The following is a 13,429-nucleotide window of genomic DNA, read 5'->3' on the forward strand; positions in this document are numbered from 1 at the left end:
AAACATCAATTGTCTTGAATCCCCTCACCTGGGGGGCTTTATTGGGTAATAGGGCTATGAAAATCATTGCAAAATACACATCTGGGCTTGTTGAAGCACGCGTTGAGCAAGGCTAGGCATGCCCAAGGAATATCTCATCGGTAAATGTCTGTTCATAACTTTTTGAAAAGCTCCTTTGGTTTTAAATAGTCTCACATGGTCGCCTTTTCTAAAAGAGGCAACAACCGGTTTTATTTTAAAACCATCTCTGTAAACCGTTTTCCATACCTTCAGAGAATTTGAAGGGCTAACATCAGCGGGTCTGGTACGTAGAGTTCTGTGAAAACTCTGGTTGTAACTCTTTATAAACTCGGGTAACACGTCAATGTAGCAAAAGGTGATATGGGCTGTAAAATATCTCCACATCCTCTACAACCCCTGCTTTGACTTCCTTATTAGTAACAAACTGGTGAACTCCATGCCGCTTTAACAATCTGCTTAAAGGTTTGTTTAAAAATTCTTTCCTCTGATCGGTTTGTAATTTTTGAGGCATGCGACCTTTGCTGAAAATAGCTTTAAAGGCCTTGGATACCTCACCACGTGTCTGGTCTTTTAGGCCTAAGGCCCAGGCAGATTTGGATAGAATGTCTATCACTGTTAAGATGGACTTAAAACCTAGGTTGCATTTGGAGAACCGATGCATCTTCACCGAATCTGCCTGCCATTGCGCATCCACATCTGACCCAATGGTCTTGTTTCTTTTAAAACGTATTTGAGCCGGTTTATGTAAAGTGTAAGCATTTGACGAGGCTTTTTGGCCACTTGAAAAAGAAGGGTCACCCGCCGAAGCTCCCAACTTCCCAGGGGGTGTAATATATTTTCTTTAACAGAGCTGCCGGTGTAGACATGACTGTTACTGGCACCCTCTTTTACTAACACAAATATGAAGGGGGACACATTCATATTGACATATTTAAATACGTTTTATTAATCGCCTGTTTTAACACGAACTTTTACAGCCGCCTGACTGTAAAAATGGACACCACGACCCCTGCCATAAGGGAGTCTGAGCTGGTTCATTCTTCCATTTTGTCCTTTTCTGGATTTTCCTCTTGAGATCTGTGTCTCAGACATGAGCAAAAACAGCTGATGCATGATATATTTACTCCCACGGGGCTACCGATCTGTAAGTTCTCAAAGGCCTCTAGAAAGACATCGAGCTGTTGAGAGATTTTCAGAAAAAGAAACAGTGTAAGCCCTCCACTGCTTGTTTTTAGATTTACGCAACCCCACGGTTCCTAACCCATTACACCCCATCCATGGGTGCCAACTTATATGGGCTCCTGGGGCTTTAGCCCCAGGAATATTCACAGTAAGGGGTTCTGCTCCAGCAATATTTGGAGCTAGGTTTCTCCCCTGCTCTGGGCTGCCGGCAGCCGCCGGGAGCCCAGAGCCTTTTAAATCCCAGCCACAGCCGGGAGTCAGAGGGCTCTGGGCTGCCTGCAACCGTGGGGAGCCCAGAGCCTTTTCAATCCCAGCCGCCGCCGGGAATCAGAGGGCTCTGGGCTCCCCGCCACAGCGGGCAGCCCAGAGCCCTCTAACTCCCCACCACGGCTGGGATTTAAAGGGCTCTGGGCTCCCCGCCGCAGCGGGCAACCCAGAGCCCTCTGACTCCCGGCCGGGGCTGGGACTTAAAAGGCACTGGGCTCCCGCGGTTGCAGGCAGCCCAGAGCCTCTGACTCCCAGCCGGGCTGGGATTTAAAGGGCTCTGGGCTCCCCGCGGCTGCAAGCAGCCCAGAGCCCTTTGAATCCCAGCCCCTGGCCGCTGATTGACCCCTCCCCAGACCCCTGCCCCAACTGCCCCCCAGGACCCCACCCCCTATCTAAGCACCACTGGTCCTTGTCCCCCGATTACCCCCTCCCGAAACCCCTGCCCCTAACTGCTCCTTGGGACCTCAGCCTCTATCTAAGCCTCCCTTCTCCTTGTCCCCAACTGCGCCCTCCTGAGACCCCACCCAACGTCCCCCCAGGACCCTCCTACCTGTCCCTTGATAAACCTCCTGGACTCCCATGCCTATCCAATTGCTGCCTGTCCCCTGACTGCCCCTCCGAACCTCTGCCCCATCCAACCCCCCCTGCTCCTTGTCCCTTGACTGCCCCCTGGAACCCTCTACCTCTTCTCCAACCCCCAAACCGCTTACACTGCCATTCAGACCAGCATGTCTGGCTCCGTGCAGCTCCAGACAGTTGCAGACATGCTCCCCCATGGAGCCCACAGCCCTCTCCCACCCCCAGCACCTGCCTTCCAGATTTGAACACCTCAAAATTCAGGAGTGCTCAAGCTCGGTTTGGGCAGCTTTTGCTTCATTTCTCCCAAATCAGTTTCCCCTGCAAGGTGCCAACTGAAGGTGTTGGAGAACAGAGAGATCGGGTGGCCTCCTAATGCCTGGAAAAGAGACAAAGGCCGGAGGAGGAAGTGTCAGTGCCTGTACGGACTTCTGGGAAGTGCACGGTGTGGAAGGGGATGCTGTGATGCTTTGGAACAACTCCATACAAAGCCAGTCAGGACTCTGGGGGAGCCTCCTCTCTTGGAGCATACTGTCTCCAGGGCAAGAAGCTTACACCTTCCTGGGTCTGACCTCGGAGCATTCAGCATCCCCTTCCACATCATGCACTTTCCACAGCGAGTCTGCCCAGGCTGGTCCTGGGGCAACCAGAGGTCCTTGCACCCCAACTCCGCAGTCAGATGTGACTCTCAGCCAGACAGTAAAACAGAAGGTTTATTACATGACGGGAACACAGTTTAAACAGAGCTTGTTGGTACAGAAAACAGAACCCCTCTGTCAGGTCCATCTTGGGGGGTGGGGAGCCCAGAACCAAGTTCTGGGTCTCTCCCCATTTCCCCAGCCAGCTCCAAACTGACACTCCCTCCTCTGGCCTCTGTGTCTCTTCCGGACAGGGAGACCACCTGATCTCTTTGTCTCCAACACCTTCAGTTGGCATCTTGCAGGGGAAACTGAGGCACCCACACAGTATTCAGAGAAAATATTAAGAACATTCCCACTTCATCACAACAGGTGCAACAAAATATAATACTGTATATTGAAGTAGGCAAGTGCTGCTTCTGACTTTCCACTTTTAATTGACCCTTGTAATCTTGTAGCACTGACGCGTTGTAGCTTCATTTTATATCGGCTTACAGGGCGGGAGCGGGGGGGCACCACCATTTTAGGCCCCACCAAAAATTATACAAACCTTCTGCCTATGACCCCATCATCAACCATCACTTCTTATTCATTCATTTACCTGAGTGACATCTTTTCCGTTCACCTTGTCCTACAGAGACTCCCGCTGCATTCGCCTTCCCCCTCTAGAGGGGCAGACAATGAGAGGTGGTCACGCTCATTGGGGTGCTTCACGAGGGTCTGGGTTTCGGGTTCCGGTGTATCTATCAACGGCTGAGTCAAAGGACCCTCGTCGCAACTCTTGCTGATGTAGCGCTTTTCCCACACAAGTCCAAAGGCCTCGGGGCTAAAACAAAGTCTGACGTTCTCACGGGGGTGGTGAAGGAGTCCATGTCTCCATGATCTCCAGAGCACGCATTCTGGGTAAAGAGGCCCTCTTCTGCCCGGCGCTGGGACTTATGGGGTGATGGTGCTGCACTCTGATTGGCAGAGGGCGCTGGGAGGAATTCTTAGAGGTGTCACACGACCCTCTTCTGGGTGGGTCACCCCAACCCAGAACACCCCCGATTGGTCAACCCTGCTCTCGGGGTGCTCCTATGTGGCTGAAACCCATTGCGATTGGTAGAGGGCAGTGGGAGGAGTTCTTAGAGAGGTCACACGAACCACTTCCGGACGAGTTACCCCACCCCAGAACACCCCTGATTGGTCAAATCTCCTCTCAGGGCGGGCCTACAGGAGCAAAGCCCATCCTGATTGGTAGAGGGCAGTGGGAGGAGTTCTTAGAGAGGTCACATGACGCACTTTGCTTCCAGTCATGTGTCGGCCTCGACCCCGGAAGTAATATCCCCCATGGGTGGGACTTCCGGTAACAGATGGTCGGGGCTTAAGAGGTCAAGGGGCAGGGTTTAGGGGCCAAGGGGCAGGGTTAGGGTTTGATTGATGGAAGGGCCCTTATACTCCCTCCGGTTCCCATGCTACTGAATCCCACCCTGCCAGCAGGCCCACTAACAGAAGGGCCACAAATTCCACCATCTCCCTACCATCCAGCGGGCCTGGTAAGCATGGGCCAAAGTGGCTGAGAACAATGGCGTGTTGTCCTGGGACACAGAGACTGACGTATAAGAGACTCTCCTTGGGGTGTGACGTTTAACCCCGGATTCCAAGATGAAAGCGGGGCCTGGGGCTTGGACGAGACTGATGGTGTGAACAGCTCACTGGATTTGCTACTTGACCTCCTCTGGTTCAAGAATCAATCCTTCCTAGGCAGATGCATGGCCAAAGTCTCTTCCTTACAGATGTTTTGGCTACATGTGTGAATAAAAGCCAACAATCCATGGAGGAGGAGAACAGCAAACCCTCTAAGTTTTCGGAAGCTGACCTGGTGTTAGACATCGAAGGGAGGCAGCAGTGGGGTGAAATGCCCCAGAGATGTTTATACTAGCGGATGGAAAGCAGGGGACTCCATGGGGCACTTGGTTTGCACAGGGCTCAGAAGAGAAACTTCCTAGGAGATAAGGGGCAGGGCTTTCCTGGGGTGATGGAAAGATGGAGTTTGGCATTTCCAAGTTGGCAGACACAAGACCCGAGGAAGGGGCTGGGGCAGGAAGGAAGAGCCAAAGAGCGAAAGAAGGCGAGATCTGCCACAGACCCGAGGGGAGTGCCATCCAATTGGAGTATGAGTGTTGCCGGCCCAGAGGGCCCGAGGGGGCAACAGCAGGGTTCGTTGCCCGGTGTGCGTCGCACTAATTAACACACCAGGGTGGAGAAGCAAACCAAGTTTATGCAAGATCTTGAAAAGGCACTAGGAGAAGCAATATCTCAAATCAAGCGCACTGATAAAAACAAGTTCCCCTTTTTATATTCCAAGTTGTCTGTACTGGCCTTTGTTTCTCCCTGTCTCCCCCTTCCTCCCTCCCCTTGCAGCAGATCCATTAAGCAATAAATTGTAGCTTGTTAGAAACCTTTCCATTCGCATGTTTATCTCTGGCCTTTATGACACAGACGCATGCAGACTTTCCCCCCCATTCTCCCCCGTATCACTACCGCTTTTGCTGTTTCGAGCTGTACTGCAGCTGCGAGCTAAGAAAGCTGACAGTTACACATTTTTGCTTTTTGGCTGTTAGCAGTTTCGGCTGGTTAAAGTTCACAACATGGAAGAACTTTGGTTCACTCAGGCCTAGAGCAAGAAGACTTCATCGACACTCGTGGTCTTTCATCCTCCTGAGCATGGGCGCCAACTTATATGGGCTCCTGGGGCTTTAGCCCCAGGAATATTCACAGACAGGGGCTCTGCTCCAGCAATATTTGGGGCTAGGTTTCTCCCCTGCTCTGCGCTGCCGGCAGCCCAGAGCCCTTTAAATCCCAGCCGCAGCCGGGAGTCAGAGGGCTCTGGGCTGCCTGCAACCGCGGGGAGCCAAGAGCCTTTTAAATCCCAGCCGCGGCCGGGGATAAGAGGGCTCAGGGCGCCCCCCCGCAGCGGGCAGCGCAGAGCCCTCTGATTCCCGGCGGCCTGGATTGAAAAGGCTCTGGGCTCCCACGGTTGCAGGCAGCCCAGAGCCCTTTAAATCCCAGCAGCAGCTGAGATTTAAAGGGCTCTGGGCTCCCCGCCGCAGCGGGCAGCCCAGAGCCCTTTAAATCCCAGCCACGGCTGAGATTTTAAGGGCTGCGGGCTCCCCGCGGTTGCAGGCAGCCGAGAGCCCTCTGACTCCCAGCCGGGGCTGGGATTTAAAGGGCTCTGGGATCCCCGCGGCTGCCATCAGCCCAGAGCCCTTTGAATCCCAGCCCCTGGCCGCTGATTGCCCCCTACCCAGACCTCTGCCCCAACTGCCCCCCAGGACCTCCACCCCCTATCTAAGCACCACTGGTCCTTGTTCCCCGATTACCCCCTCCTGAGACCCCTGCCCCTAACTGCCCCTTGGGACCTCAGCCCCTATCTAAGCCTCCCTTCTCCTTGTCCCCAACTGCCCCCTCCTGAGACCCCACCCCACTTCCCCCCCAGGACCGCCCCCCCTACTTGTCCCCTGATAAACCTCCTGGACTCCCATGCCTATCCAATTGCTGCCTATCCCCTGACTGCCCCTTCGAACCTCTGCCCCATCCAACACCCCCTGCTCCTTGTCCCTTGACTGCCCCCCAGAACCCCGTACCTCTTCTCCAACCCCCAAACCGCTTACTGTGCCATTCAGACCAGCGTGTCTGGCTCCATGCAGCTCCAGATAGTTGCTGCCATGCTCCCCCATGGAGCCCACAGCCCTCTCCCACCTCTCCAGCACCTGCCTTCCAGATTTGAACACCTCAAAATTCAGGAGTGCTCAAGCTCGGTTTGGGCAGCTTTTACTTCATTTCTCCCAAATCAGTTTCCCCTGCAAGGTGCCAACTGAAGGTGTTGGAGAACAGAGAGATCGGGTGGCCTCCTAATGCCTGGAAAAGAGACAAAGGCCGGAGGAGGAAGTGTCAGTGCCTGTGCGGACTTCTGGGAAGTGCACGGTGTGGAAGGGGATGCTGTGATGCTTTGGAACAACTCCATACAAAGCCAGTCAGGACTCTGGGGGAGCCTCCTCTCTTGGAGCATACTGTCTCCAGGGCAAGAAGCTTACACCTTCCTGGGTCTGACCTCAGAGCATTCAGCTTGCCTTTCCACATCATGCACTTTCCACAGCGAGTCTCCCCAGGCGGGTCCTGGGGCAACCAGAGGTCCCTGCACCCCAACTCCACAGTCAGATGTGACTCTCAGCCCGACAGTAAAACAGAAGGTTTATTACATGACGGGAACACAGTTTAAACAGAGCTTGTTGGTACAGAAAACAGAACCCTCTGTCAGGTCCATCTTGGGGGGTGGGGAGCCCAGAACCAAGTTCTGGGTCTCTCCCCATTTCCCCAGCCAGCTCCAAACTGACACTCCCTCCTCTGGCCTCTGTGTCTCTTCCGGACAAGGAGGCCACCTGATCTTTGTCCCCAACACCTTCAGTTGGCATCTTGCAGGGGAAACTGAGGCACCCACACAGTATTCAGAGAAAATATTAAGAACATTCCCACTTCATCACAACAGGTGCAACAAAATATAATACTGTATATTGAAGTAGGCAAGTGCTGCTTCTGACTTTCCACTTTTAATTGACCCTTGTAATCTTGTAGCACTGACGCGTTGTAGCTTCATTTTATATCGGCTTACAGGGCGGGAGCGGGGGGGCACCACCATTTTGGGCCCCACCAAAAATTATACAAACCTGCCGCCTATGCTCCCGAGTTACCTAGATTTATGCCTAGTGACACCAACAACTGTGACCCCCATTTCCCCTCTCTCCAGCACGCCATCCAAGAGCTGAGATGTCATGGGGCTGGGGTGTCGGAGCAGGGGAGGAAGTTGCTAATAATTAAAGGAGGCTTTAGTATAATGAATGGCCACAGCCAGGCTGTGGAAAACAGATCGCAAGACCTGAGCTGAGGTGCCCTGCAACTTAAACCCCAGTCCACTGCGCCTGCATTCCACATATTAGCTGAGCTTCCTGGGCTCGAGTACCTGCAGCCCAGGAACGGAGCAAGGCCGAGGTCTGGAGAGCAGAACGTGAGCCATCTACCGAGTGGCTGGAGAGAAGGTTCTCCTAACCCCCTTCGAGAGGCTGGTACTGTTACAGCAGGACTCTCCGGCCTTAAAGGGACAGCAGCCTCAAGCACAAGCAACCCATTGGCTAGCCATCCCCAGCATCACTGGGCAGAGGGAGAGGCTGGATGGGGTGGCACTAGGACCCAGGAAAAGTGTTGTAGCTGATACCTCTACAAGGAGCTTCTCAAGCCTGGGAATTATTGAGGTATCTAGCCCAAGGAACCTGATGAGATCAATTTATAACAACACCAAGTACTGCTTGGTTTGCCCCAAGCCATAAAGGCCCGGGAAGGTTATGGGTTTATTACAGGAGGGGATGGGTGAGGTTCTTTGGCCTGCCAGGTGAAGGAGCTCAGACTAGATGATTCCAATGGTCCCGCCTGGCCTTAAAGTCTATGAGGAACTGTAACGATGCTGGTTCTGGCGGGACCCGACTGAGAGTGCCAATGTAGGGATATTAAAGAAGGTTTATATTAAACATGGTTTATATGAAAAATGATTTATTGATTTATTGATAATTGATACTTTATAACTTAAGGATTATGTTAGAAGTAAATTTGTGATTCCCAACATTTAGCCTCTAACCTGCAAGCCACCAGCTGTGTCTGTGTAAAGCCTGCTCAAAGAGATACTTGGTATAAAACTTGTTAAGCTCAAAGAAATACTTTGTATAAAACTTGCTAACATTAATTAACTCTAAGTAAGCCAAAACAGTAGCTGTTATAGTGTATAGATAGAGACCCCCACCCTCTGTAAGTTTTCATCTCACTTTATCTTTGCTTGTTAAAAGACAGGGAGTCTCACATAAATTGGTAACACCCCAAAAAGTAAAGAGACAGTGAAATAGATGTGATTAAGATAGAGAATGTATGTGAATGAATGGTTAGGGAGTCACCAGCCTGAAGAATTCAGTGTCGGCTGAAGAAGGTGTCAAGTGGGATCAATCAGATGACCCCCGGAGGGCAAACTGGAATCCACCCACCACACCTCAAAGGAAGGAAAAACAAAACATCTAATAACATGGAGCCAGCCACCTGCTGATTGATTTAGCAACAGCAAAATGAAGCAACTCCCATGAACTGACATAGGAATAAATTCCTATAAAACTGGACTCTAAAGACTGAGAACTTTGAGTCTATGGCCTGGTCTACACTACGCGTTTAAACAGGTTTTAGGAGCGTTAAACCGATTTAATGCCACACCCGTCCACACTAAGAGGCCCCTTATATCGATTTTAATGGCTCTTTAAATCGGTTTCTGTACTCCTCTCCGATGAGAGGAGTAGCGCTAATATCAGGATTAACATATCGGAATAGGGTTAGTGTGGCCGCAAATCGACGGTATTGGCTTCCGGGCGGTATCCCACAGTGCACCACTGTGACCGCTCTGGACAGCATTCTGAACTCTGATGCACTGGCCAGATAAACAGGAAAAGCCCGAAGTTTTGAAATTCATTTCCTGCTTCCCCAGCGTGGAGAGCTCATCAGCACAGGTGACCACGCACAGCTCATCTGCACAGGTAACAATGCAGTCTCCTGAGAATCGAAAAAGAGCCCCAGCATGGACTGCACGGGAGGTACTGGATCTGATCGCTATCTGGGGAGAGGATTCAGTGCTAACAGAACTGCGTTCAAAAAGACGAAATGAAAAAGTATTTGAAAGAATTGCAAGGTCTATGACGGATAAAGGCCACACCAGGGACTCACTGCAGTGCAGAGTGAAAGTCAAGGAGCTCAGACAAGCCTACCAGAAAACCAAAGAAGCAAACGGAAGGTCCGGGGCAGGGCCAAAAACATGCCGCTTCTACGCTGAGCTGCATGCTACTTTAGGGGGCTGCGCCACAAGTACCCCACCCCTGACCGTGGATTCTGAGGTGGGGGTTGTAATCTCTGCCATGGCTGAGGATTATGCGGACGGGGAAGATGACGATGAAGAAGGTGAGGAGGACGACCTTGCAGAGAGCACACAGCACTCCGTGAGCCCCAGCAGCCAGGAGCTTTTTCTCACCCTGACGGAATTCCCCTCCCAACCCACTACCCCAGACAATGAAGCCATGGAAGGGACCTCTGGTGAGTGTACCTTTGCAAATATCAAAGATTGTTTTTTAAGCAAGCGTTTTTTAATGATTGATTTGCCCTGAGGACTTGGGATGCATTCGCTGACAGTATAGTTAATTAGAAAAGTTTGTTAACATGTCCGGGGATTGAGCGGAAATCCTCCAGGGACATCTCGATGAAGCGCTCCTGGAGGTACTCCAGAAGCTTTTGCAGAAGGTTTCTGGGCAAGGCAGCCTTGTTCCGTCCACCATGGTAGGACACTTTACCACGCCATGCATGTAGCAAGTAACCAGGTATCATTGCATGGCAAAGTATAGCTGAGTATGGTCCTGGTGATTGCTGGCATTCAAGAAGCATCCGTTCTTTATCTCGCTGTGTTATCCTTAGCAAAGTGATATCATTCAGGGTAACCTGATTGAAAATCAGGAATTTAAGTAAGGGGGATGGCCATTTTCCTACTGGGTTCGTGGACTGCAGCACCTTAAAAGAAAACCCTTTCCTGCACGTAGCCAAGCAGGGGGAGGGGAGGAGTGAAATGCCGATGATCTTTTTCGTGTTTGGTCAGTGGTGATCTTCCCCAAGCTACCAGACAGGCAGTGGGGGGGGAGGGGGAGAAGGGTGTTGATTAGCAGGGAGCTAGCATGGTATTAGCCATGCGTTGGGGGGAGGGGTAAATCACTGCAGAAGCCGAAAGACAGTGGCTTACCATGGCCGCATGCAAGCTGAATTCTGATGCCCGGACCTGTGTCTGTGAGATCTGTAACCCCAGAGCTGCAAGCACTCAGTATTAAGATGAAAAATGCAACATTGTAGGGAAATCACATGTGCTATGTAAGGTGAATAGTGCTGTTCACTGTGAAAGAGTATAACCATTGTTCTGTAAAATGTATCTTTTTAAATACTTCTCTCCCTCATGCAGCTGCAAATTTTTCAAGCCTCCCTACTCCATCCCAAAGGCTAGCCCAGATAAGGCGGAGGAAAAAGAAGACGCGAGATGAAATGTTCTCGGATATTATGGAAGTTACACGCAAGGAAAGAGCTCATCTGAATGAGTGGAAGGACGTGGTATCAAATTACAGGAAAGATGCCAGTGAACGTGAGGACAGGAGAGACACCCGAGATGAGAGGTGGCGGCAGGAAGACCGGCAGGAAAATCAGCGGTGGCGGGATGCAACTCTGGGGCTGCTGCGTGATCAAACTGACATGCTCCGGCGTCTGGTGGAGCTTCAGGAACGGCAGCAGGATCACAGAGTGCCGCTGCAGCCCCTGTATAACCACCCTCAACCCTCACCATGTTCCACATCCTCCTCACCCAGACGTGTAAGAACACGTGGGGGGAGGCTCCGTGCACCTGCCCACACCACCCCCGTGGACAGCCCAACCAGAAGGCTGTCGTTACTGTGAAATTTTTTTACTGCCCTTCTCCATCCCTCCTATCCTCCTCCCAAACCACACCCTTATTTCTCTCCCTCTTTTTATAATGAATTAATAAATAAATCATGATTTTTAAAATATAGTGCCTTTATTTGCATAAGTAAGCTGTACTTGAAGGGGGAGGGGGAGTTGCTTACAGGGAATGAGTCAATCAAGGGGGGTGGGTGTTCATCAACAAACACAGCAGTCACACTGTACCCTGGCCATTGATGAAGCTCGTTTTCAAAGCTTCTCTGATGCGCACCGCTTCCAGGTGTGCTCTTCTAATCTCCCTGGTGTCTGGCTGCGCGTAATCAGCGGCCAGGTGATTTGCCTCAGCCTCCCACCCCGCCATAAAGGTCTCACCCTTACTCTCACAGAGATTGTGGAGCACACAGCAAGCAGCAATAACATAGGGGACATTGGTTTGGCTGAGGTCTGAGCGAGTCAGTAATGTGCGCCAGCGCGCCTTTAAACGGCCAAATGCACATTCCACCACCATTCTGCACTTGCTCAGCCTGTAATTGAACAGATCCTGACCACTGTCCAGGCTGCCTGTGTATGGCTTCATGAGCCATGGCATCAAGGGGTAGGCTGGGTCCCCCAGGATAACGACAGGCATTTCAACATCCCCAACTGTTAATTTCTGGTCTGGGAAGTAATTCCCTTGCTGCAGCCGTTTAAACAGAGTAGTGCTTCTGAATATGCGAGCGTCATGAACCCTCCCTGGCCATCCCACGTGGATGTTTGTGAAACGTCCCTTGTGATCCACCAGTGCTTGCAGCACCATTGAAAAGTACCCCTTCCGGTTTACGTACTGGGTGCCCTGGCGCTCCGGTGCCAAGATAGGGATATGGGTTCCATCTATCGCCCCCCCTCCCCACAGTTAGGGAATCCCAGTGCAGCAAAGCCATCCACTATGGCCTGCACGTTTCCCAGAGTCACAACCTTTCGTAGCAGCAGCTTAGTGATTGCTTTGGCTACTTGCATCACAGCAGCCCCCACAGTAGATTTTCCAACTCCAAATTGATTCCCGACTGACCGGTAGCTGTCTGGCGTTGCAAGCTTCCACAGGGCTATCGCCACTCGCTTCTCAACTGTGAGGGATGCTCTCATCTTCGTATTATGGCGTTTCAGGGCAGGGGCAAGCAAGTCACAAAGTTCCATGAAAGTGCCCTTACGCATGCGAAAGTTTCGCAGCCACTGCGAATCGTCCCACACCTGCAACACAATGCGGTCCCACCAGTCAGTGCTTGTTTCCCGGGCCCAAAATCGGTGTTCAATGGATAGAATCTGCCCCATTACCATCAGGATCTCCAAAGCGCAGGGGCCCGCGGTTTGAGAGAATTCTGTGTCTACGTCCTCATCACTGTCATCGCCACGCTGCCGTATCCGCCTCCTCCTCGCCTCTGTTTGAAGGTCCTGGTTCACCATATACTGCACGAGAGTGCGCGAGGTGTTTAAAACATCCACGATTGCGGTATTGAGCTGAGCAGGGTCCATGCTTGCTGTGTTATGGCGTCTGCACAGTTCACCAAGCAAAAAAGGCGCGAAACGGTTGTCTGCTGCTTTCAGGGAGGGAGGGGTGAGGCTGTACCCAGAACCACCCGCGACAATGATTTTTGCCCCATCAGGCACTGGGATCTCAACCCGGAAATTCCAAGGGGCGGGGGAGGCTGCGGGAACTATGGAATAGATACGGGATAGCTACCCACAGTGCAACGCTCCAGAAATCGACGCTAGCCTCGGACCGTGGACACACACTACCGATTTAATGTGTTTAGTGTGGCCGCGCGCACTCAATTTTATACAATCTGTTTTGCTAAACCGGTTTATGTAAAATCGGAATAATCCCGTTATGTAGACGTACCCTGTGGTTCTGCTGCCAGCCTCCAGGAGCATCAGATGCATCTGACACAGACTCGGCTCCATCCTCATGACCAAGATACCTGGCCAGTAACTTGGCATGAGCAACATCTAGGCTGGTAACTATAACATCTATACAGAACCTGAATGAATGGTTGTGTGAATGAATGTGTGTGTATGTATGTATAAGGAATAAGTAGTAATAGAAACAAGTAGAAAAACATTGTTTTTTGTTTTGTTATGGTATTTACAATAAATGTGGCATCTTTGCCTTATACCTCTTGATAAGATCCTGCTGGTTTTTATTATATTGGTATAACACCAAT

Source organism: Mauremys reevesii, unplaced genomic scaffold (genome assembly GCF_016161935.1).
Source record: "Mauremys reevesii isolate NIE-2019 unplaced genomic scaffold, ASM1616193v1 Contig64, whole genome shotgun sequence".
Lineage (NCBI taxonomy): Eukaryota > Metazoa > Chordata > Testudines > Geoemydidae > Mauremys > Mauremys reevesii.